We start from the raw sequence: 8,532 nt of genomic DNA, 5'->3' as shown, positions 1-8,532 counted from the left end.
CATGAATTATAAAAACAAAGGAAATATGAGTGTTTCATTTTTCATTACCATTACAGTGAAAATAAGGGAGATATAATCTATTACACAGCCGTGCCAATCAAATGTGAAAGTGAATCATATTGAGAGAAAATTCTCAGTGAGGAACAAGGCCACCTGGGATACTAAACCTACAGCCTGTTTACGCTTCACTGGACAGAGAGCCAACTACACAGCTGTGTTCCCCTGTGTTCCACGGCAGAGCGGCAAAGTCAATGCAGCTGACTGCGCTTCTTCTCTTCACCAGCAGAGGGCCTCAGCGAGGAACCGTTGAGGAATACCAGCGCAGGCGCCTCCCTCTGTGCAGGCAGGTTCGCGGAATAAACTCCGTGCGACATTGCAGGCTGTGGTTCACACTCAGCGTCACTGGATCTCAGTCCAGCTCAAGTCTTGAATTAATTAGTGACAGGGAGAACAACCGAGGTGTCAACTGACATAAACGTTAACCCAGAAGGAGAAGGAAGGGTTATACTCCAAAAGTCTGAGCCAAAGAGTTTATATAAAGTTGGATTACTAATTTGACAGCCAAAAGATTAGCTATAGTCCCTCTCTACTCAATTGTAAATAATAAATGAATGAATGATAAATTCTGGAAATACATTAATAGAATAATTTCTTACTGTATAAATTCCCCAGAATGGAATTTATACAGTACAACTACAAATAATGTATTTATATGGCTTTGCCGGTAACAGTTATAGGAGAAAGCAAATAGTTGTGGCCTGTTTTATATATTTTGATTGAAAAACTGGTGACAAAATGGATGTCAATTTAGGAATATGGTCCTTTTTAACCAATGTAACAAATGGTTAAAAAGGACATGTTTAACAAATGTCTTTTTGCATGATACTACATTGTGCCGCTGCCTTTATCCCCTCTTCAGAAACCAAATCTTGAGCAAAGGCTCTTCTGAATTCTAATCTGTCCAGTCCTGTAAAAGTAGAGCCCACATCTGACAAAAAGACAGGGAGCAAAGGATCGTGGGAAATCCCGCCTCAGTTTACGCTCCATGCTGTCACATCAGCTGATGCTCAGCAGCATTCCTGGGATCAGGGGGAAAAAAGGTGGAGTGGCAGCCAGAACTGTTCTCCAGAGGGACAGAAAGACAGACATAAAGACAGCCAAGACAACACACAAGAGCCAAGACAGACGAGTGGATTTGCGATGGGAAGTTTCCAAAACACATCGATCTGTCTTAAGCCAAACAATATCTCTTCTCTTATACCCTGCGAATGCCTGCTCCTAGACTCAAATTGGGCTCCCTTGAAATGGTTTCTCGTATTGTCCCCTCTCATAAATGGCATCAGTCAGCGTTTTATGATGGGAAACGAGTGGTGCAGCTCCAGAACACCAACACTGCGCTTACCATCGACACAGAAGAGCGGTCTGGGTCCAGGCCTGAGCCTGGGAGCTGAGAAGAGGCCCCCCTGCGGGTTTGGGTGGCGGGGCCTCCCCGCGGGGAGGTGGGTGCGCTCCATCTGGAGTTCACTAGGGAAGCAGACGGGAGAAGGAACCACCGCTCAAAGTTTGTGGACGTGACAATTTGAGAGCTCCGAGATGCATGAAATTGACAAATACTGAACTATGGTGCTGAAGGAAAGAGGAGACCATCTTTAGACACTGTGGTATCCCCCACTCAACACCTCCTGACTAACAGCACTGCATCAAAGTGAACTGGGTTTCAGTGAACCTCACTGCATCCCACTGAACTGTGATCCACTGAATCACACTCTGAACCTCAACGTGAGTCACGGCATCACACTCAACTGAACTTCAGCATGAATCACTGTAACACACTCAATTAAACTTCAGCATGAATCACTGCAACACACTCAATTAAACTTCAGCATGAATCACTGCAACACACTCAATTAAACTTCAGCATCAATCACTGCAACACGCTCAATTAAACTTCAGCATGAATCAGTGAATCACACTCAATTAAACCTCAATGTGATTCACTGCATCACACACAACTAAACTTCAGCATGAATCACGGCATGACACTCAATTAGACTTCAATGTGATTCAATCTCAACTAAACATATACGTGATTCACTGCATCACACTGAGTCGCAGTGAAGATTCACTGTGTTTCACTGCCTGGTACTGAACATTAGGTCTTTTAATTCACTTTTCCATCACTCAGATTACAACCAAATAAGGCTGCGTGAGTTTACCTGAGGACACACACGGAAGAGAATAGAATAGCCCTTCTGGATATCGAGTGCCACTGTGGAAACACACCACTGCACCAGGCAGGCGCCAGTGTGAACCCTGTCTGAATAGACACCTGCTTCCCCCAGCCCCCCCAACACACACGCGCACACGCACATGCACACGCACACACACACACACACGCACGCACGCACACATTTGTTTGTTGTATGTTCTGAATGAAGTCTGACCACAGTTGTGCTTGACTGCATGTTTGCACTTAATCTGTTTTCTTCTAGAGCTGAATCCCAAAGGGGCCGTAGTATCTGCTGGTTTTTGAGGTTTCCTTTCAATCAGCTGTCAATTAAGACCTCCAGAACAAGGAGTGTCGATTCTTTAGCCAATCAATGACTTAAATGCACCACAGCTTCTGAGAACAACCCGAAAACCAGCAGTGTTCTAGAGGATTCACTTTTTCTGGGTTATTTTTTTGTGTGTGCCTCCACACCCCTGTCTTTTCCAAGTGGCCACTCCTCTTTCCCTCCATCTCCTCATTTCTGTCTTTCTAGCCTTTCTTCTGGAATCTAATTTACACTTATAACAAATTATATACAATTTATGAGATCTTTAAAACAAACAGGAAATGACCATGCTGGTCAAAAATGTGTTATCATAAAGGTAAAGTGACTCATCATAATAATAAAAAAAGAAAAGAAAAACTGTACAAGAGGAACAGGGCTCTTGTTGTCTTTTAAACCCCAAAGGAATTCCAATATTAACACCTGAAAATATGAAACCCCGTTCACAGTGGTCTTCTCCAATCCACTGGTTTGGCCATAGAGACGCTCTTTGTGCAGTAATCCAGCCGATGCTGTAGAAAGGGCTGTCCAATTACCGGCAGACGCAAGTCTGAAAAGTGAACAGAGTGGGCAGTTGCACATGGTCTTTATACTTAATTAAAAAGTGGGACATTCCTTTTGCATTCAGCCATATTAAAACTAACGCATGATCACGCAACAATTTGGCAGTTGCACCTCTTCAACGACTTACAAGCCAATGGATATGGTTACTCACCCCAGAAATGGAAACTATTTACTTCCTATGAGAAAAATGAGTTTTAATCACTTACTGCATCATTTATAAGTATCATTTGGTGGCATTAAAATGAGTATATAAGTAATGTGAATATCATATGAAAAAATATGATCAGATCAAGTCTGTTTCTGCTAGTCATCTGCTAATTACTTATTTTGACCAATCATTTTAAATATATTTTTTAGTTTTTACATATTTTATACATTTTTATAATGAATAAATTGTATAAATATGAATGCATTTGCTTTGGTAAATTTATTGTACAGGGTAAATTGGTGAAAAAGATGCTACTCGAACAAGGATGAACATCCAGAGGTGCAAGAATCATTTCAGAAGTTGGGGGTCCAAGCATGTTGAAACTCACTGATGTTAAACTCTGTGATTTCAACAAAGTCTTAGACAATACAATTAATTTTAAAACACCGATAAAATTAACTTAATTTACACTAAACTGGCAGATTTGCTTGCATTCAATAATAAAAGTGAGGCTAATATCACACATACATTTCTTTAGTGCATTGAGGTTTTGCAATCCTACTGTGATTAGTCTCCAACTGTCCATACTGGTAGCTTTGAGTAGAAGTAAACTTTATAATTTAGTGCATGTAATACATTATTGGTGATTAAATAATTGGTTAATCATATGTAATTGATTGAATTCTTTTTTCTTTTTCTTTTTTTTTTTACTTAAAACGTTTTTTGTGACATTAAAATGTCATTAAGAAAGAAATGTGGAAGCTATTATGATGAGGGGAGAATCTTGTTCACTTAGTTTGCTGCCTTTACTGTTTTTTTGCCCTGGTATTTTTCTGGTTACATTACTTCCCTTCACCACCAGATGGGGGTATTTTCTTGTCTTTACTTAGAACACAACTTTCAATTCAAAGAGTTTTCGTGCTTTAATTTCGTCCAGTATATTTCTTCAGTTTTCTTCCATTCGTGTTAATACTATTTAGTACTAACCATAATGTACGCCGTACTGTTGCACATTAAATTGCACTAGGACTTAAATTGAGTTTCTATAATGCATATCCACACTGCAAACAATGTGACACCCTTTTTCAATATTGGCATATGACTTTTCGTTGCAAGTTTCAAATACCCTTCGAGCATTACTAATAAACTTTATGTGAGGTAGGCTACAATTCGGCTGCCTTTCATTAAGCTTTATTCACTCTTTAAATGTCATTGTAATTCAGAATCTCAAATTTACACACAATCACCTGTTGAGTGCTGATGAGTAATCGCTCATGTCAGCTGGCGGTGATCAGATGCTAACCAGTGGCGTCTCGTGAGCTCAAAATTGGTGGGGCCCAGGTTTAAACTAATCACCGATGTCAACTGGTTTTAATTCATTTATCTGGGGTGGCATTTATCCGTGCGAACGATAGTATAGGATTAATCAATTGTAACACACGGCCTCCTCGTATTAATTAATAAATATCCATTTATCCATTGCTAATCCGCCTTAATCACTAAGTAGACTAGTCTAGACTTATCAAAAAAGACATACCATTCTATTATCTACCGCGTTATCTTTCATAATAACCAGCAATAAAATAATCTGCGCTTCAAGATTTTTTACAATCTGAGCTTTTCCACTCCAGTCTATTTTCCGAATGTTACTGCGGAGAAATAAGTCTACATGTCCACAAAGGTTAATAAAATGTGCACAATTTCGTAATGCCAATACAAATAAATACATACTGTATAACGAGCTATAATAAACTTCATAGCCTAATTGGGGAGAGGCTATAGGCCTATCTGATGGTACTGAGTATTGTGAATTAATCGTTGTATTAATACTCAAGGAAAATCACGATTTAAATTAGATTTTTCTCCATTGTATTTATCACTGAATACGATGTGAAGAACTGCGTGTTAATTGACGATTAATTACTCAGATCGTTGCCGCGCTTGTTAATCAATGGTTCAGATCAATTTATAGTTTAAAGGAAAGTTTTAAACTCACGAGACGCCACTGATGCGAACATTTAAAACAGTTTGCTTGTATGAATACTCAGTCAAACTAAATAACCAGCCAACAATATATTTTTACGTCTTTATTATTCACTGGTGCGCTGTAGTTAGTAATGGATCACTCTATAGTTATTCAATCTAAATTAGTTTTAAGATCTCATAGAATGTTTTGGCCCTGTTTCTCTAATTTAATTCCCTTTAGCGACATTTCGAAACCAGTGTAGGCGAAAAATCCTCCGCGTCAAACCTGTCACTGTCGCCGTAATTCAACCCACAATATTCTCCGTGCGCTGCCATTTCTTGACGCGAGTCAGCACTGCTGACAAATATCGTTGCCTGTTTTAAGAGGTGCGACGCTGGCTCATATACGTGACGTTTTGACTATTAGAATTACTCTTCATCATGTAGGTGTTGACGGACCCGTCCATCAGCACCTACAATATGAATAGTAATGACTAACCAGCACCACCCCCTCAGGCGTTCTTCCTACACAGGTGGAATGACAGGTCATATTTCCAATGTAGTTTTCAAGCCTTTATTTTGAAAAGAGGATATAATTTCACCTCGAGCTAAAACATTTGTTGGGAAAAAAAAATCGTGAGTACGAGTGGGCCACGCTAGCGTGGTTCTCTCTCTCCAAAATTGTCAGTGCTTCCAAGACAGGCTTCTGTCAGTGTGTACCAGCATATGTTGTCTGGCAATGCATCGCAGAAGTATCGTGTTTAAGTGCCTCTCAGAAATGGCAATGCCTGTCAATGTGACTGACTGTGCTCTCTGATGTGACGGTGTGTCTCAGTGGGCTCCAACAGTCTTCTGAAGCGTTCTGACAAACTATTTGCAAACTGTGCCGCGCGGAAATATTGACTGACGACTGTTCTGAGAAAGTGCGTCTGGCAGAGAGGGCTGTCAGTGGCACGTCTCCGTGAACATGTCCGTTCATCCGCGTGCATCTCGGAGATGACGCCGTTCATGCTCTCCCACACACGGGATGTGCGGTAGCGCGGTGCAGCTGGTGCGTTGGGGGGCACTTACGTACATACGCGCTTCAGGTCCTACGTAAACGTGAGAGGAGGGAAGCGCGTTCCAATGAAGGGATAACTGGCGCAAAGGCAGTGAGAAAACTTGTGTTTTCTGGTGTAATCTGGCCCTAGACTAGTGTAGAAAGAGTTCCATTCGGCCCATTCGATGGGGATTAAAAACACAGCTCTTAGGTAAAGGCGGATTTCATTTGTAGATATTCTATGGTTTTTATTATCACTCGCAGTATGGTGTCACAGCGTAGCAGAATATGCATTATAACCTCGCGCAGGGTATTTAACCATGACTTCAGTAAATTCTCAGATGGACTGTATGTAAAAAAAAATGTCGTGTGTTCAAGCCACTCTGGATAACACCCTGCTAAATGCTACAATTAAAATGTAAATGAGGTGAAAAAAGGGTTCATATTTAAGGAGCAACGAAGATTAATTCCAACCGACAAAAATTGAAATAGAAGCTTAAAAAAAGAATAATCTGGCAGCAGAGTTGGTTTTTAACCAATTTTAATTAACCCTGATTACAGCTTAATTACAAGTTGGAAAAAACAAAGAGAATCGTAGAAGAGAAGTTCAATGTTATATCATGGTATTAAAACTCATCTGTCCATCTGAGTGTTACATAACCACAGAGGGAGAGACAGACACCTTTACATAGTAAAATACAAGACTTTTTTTTTTTTTTTTTTTTTCCTTTAAATGACATCCCCCAAAAATGAAAAATATACAGGAACCAAAAGAGAGCATTTATGAAATAAAAAAATGACAATATGTGACAAGATCGCATACACCCCTTACCCACAGATGAACTCCCCCTACTGCACTCCATTCCCCATCAGCCCCTGCGCTCAGCCTCGTATTAAAATAAACGTCAAAAGCGCAGTTACATTTCTGTAAGCGTACAACGCGAAGCAGGGCTTGAAGAGCGGGAAACCAGGGAGACGGCACGGCTGAAAAAAACGAAACCAAAACAATGTACAGGGGAGGGGTGCTGGGGAACTCAACTACGTGATATCGGTGGGATGGGGAAAGGTAAATAATTCAAGAATAATGATAATTATTATATAATAACAACAATGAACAGCAATATTGACATATTAAAAAGAAAAAAAGTAAATGTGGTGGGGGAACCTAATCTGAAAAATAAATGTGATCCTTGTACATTTCCTGCACCGCTGTCCCATTCTCCTTCTGTCACGCAACTGAAATCGGCTCTATCTGAAGGGGCTGGGACTAGGGCAAGGCCTGTGAGAGTAACTCAGAAGAGATGGGCAGTGCGTTTTGGATAGAGAAGTTAAAATGGGTAAGGCAGCTGTCAGTTGTGTGTATAAATGCAGACACGGGCGGTCAGGCTCGGCGCTCAGAACACTTTTGGCTCAGGCCACGGTCCGCCCGGGGACAGCCTTTTCCAGACAAACCACCGTTCCCCGAAGCCAAGGAAGCGCCGCCTGTCGCTAATGCATCTGCGCGCTCCTTTGTGTTCCTCCAGCCTCTGCGCTCGTCTGCAATCATGAGGTCAGCCGCCCCCGGGGGGGGAACGGGGACGAGAGCTTCCAGAACGATCCGCACCACCGGCGCTCCGTGCGGAAGGTTCCGTCTCGCTAACAGCCATATTCGCCGGGTTTGCAGCCGGACGGAGAAACCGTTCCGTTTTAGTCGACCCCCTGCTCGGTTTCCGCCCCGACGGCGCTGGGGTCCCTGTGATGTGGAAATGCCACATGTCTGTCTGAGAGCCGAAGCCAGCTGGAGGTGCTAAATGGAGTGAGCTCTTGTCTTTCCCCCTGCGCAGCACGGACCAATGAGGCGGTCAGCTAGACAGAGGGCATGCTGGGACATTAGACTGGACTGAGACACGGTCCTGGCCACCTGCGCCCATACCGCCAATGTCTGAAGAATTCTTTCCCCGGTATCATGATTTTAAAAGTTTTCCTTTTTCTCTGGGTTTCTCTTTAAAAAAAAAAAAAACCCCACTCTCTCCCCCACTGACCCTTGGTACTAAATTACCCTCTAAATATTTTACACAATTAAAACCACTTGCTGGATCTTATTAAACGCCATTGAAAAAAACCCCCGCAACATTTACAATATTCATATTTAGCACACGCTAGTATGTGTCTTTATACTGCATGTTTTAACATGGGTATAGTTTACATCGAGATCTGCATTTAACTTTGAGTTTTTCTTTTTTACATGCTATAAAACAAGGCAAAGAGGCAGTGTGTGAGGTCTA

The 8,532-nt window shown here is 41.6% G+C and overlaps 1 protein-coding gene and 1 long non-coding RNA gene across 3 annotated transcripts in view; both read right to left on the bottom strand.

Moving 5' to 3' along the window:
- Positions 1 to 5,605, bottom strand: LOC133136227 (uncharacterized). Of its 2 annotated transcripts, none has more exons than XR_009709488.1 (4): positions 5,516 to 5,605; positions 2,976 to 3,102; positions 1,403 to 1,524; positions 1 to 425 (listed from the first exon to the last, which is right to left on the bottom strand). It is a non-coding gene; the product is annotated as an uncharacterized LOC133136227 (long non-coding RNA). The 2 variants fall into 2 exon arrangements; XR_009709487.1 differs by lacking the exon at positions 5,516 to 5,605 and adding an exon at positions 4,252 to 4,443.
- Positions 5,606 to 6,792: 1,187 nt separating this feature from the next.
- The window catches only part of LOC133137777 (ETS domain-containing transcription factor ERF-like), a 44,789-nt gene continuing 43,049 nt past the window's right edge, over positions 6,793 to 8,532 (bottom strand). The window contains exon 6 of the mRNA XM_061256113.1: positions 6,793 to 8,532. This exon is cut by the window's right edge and continues 1,452 nt beyond it. The gene's annotated coding sequence lies outside the window, so the exon portion shown is untranslated.

This window comes from Conger conger, chromosome 9 (assembly GCF_963514075.1).
Source record: "Conger conger chromosome 9, fConCon1.1, whole genome shotgun sequence".
NCBI lineage: Eukaryota > Metazoa > Chordata > Actinopteri > Anguilliformes > Congridae > Conger > Conger conger.
This window is presented reverse-complemented; position numbering and strand designations above follow the sequence as displayed.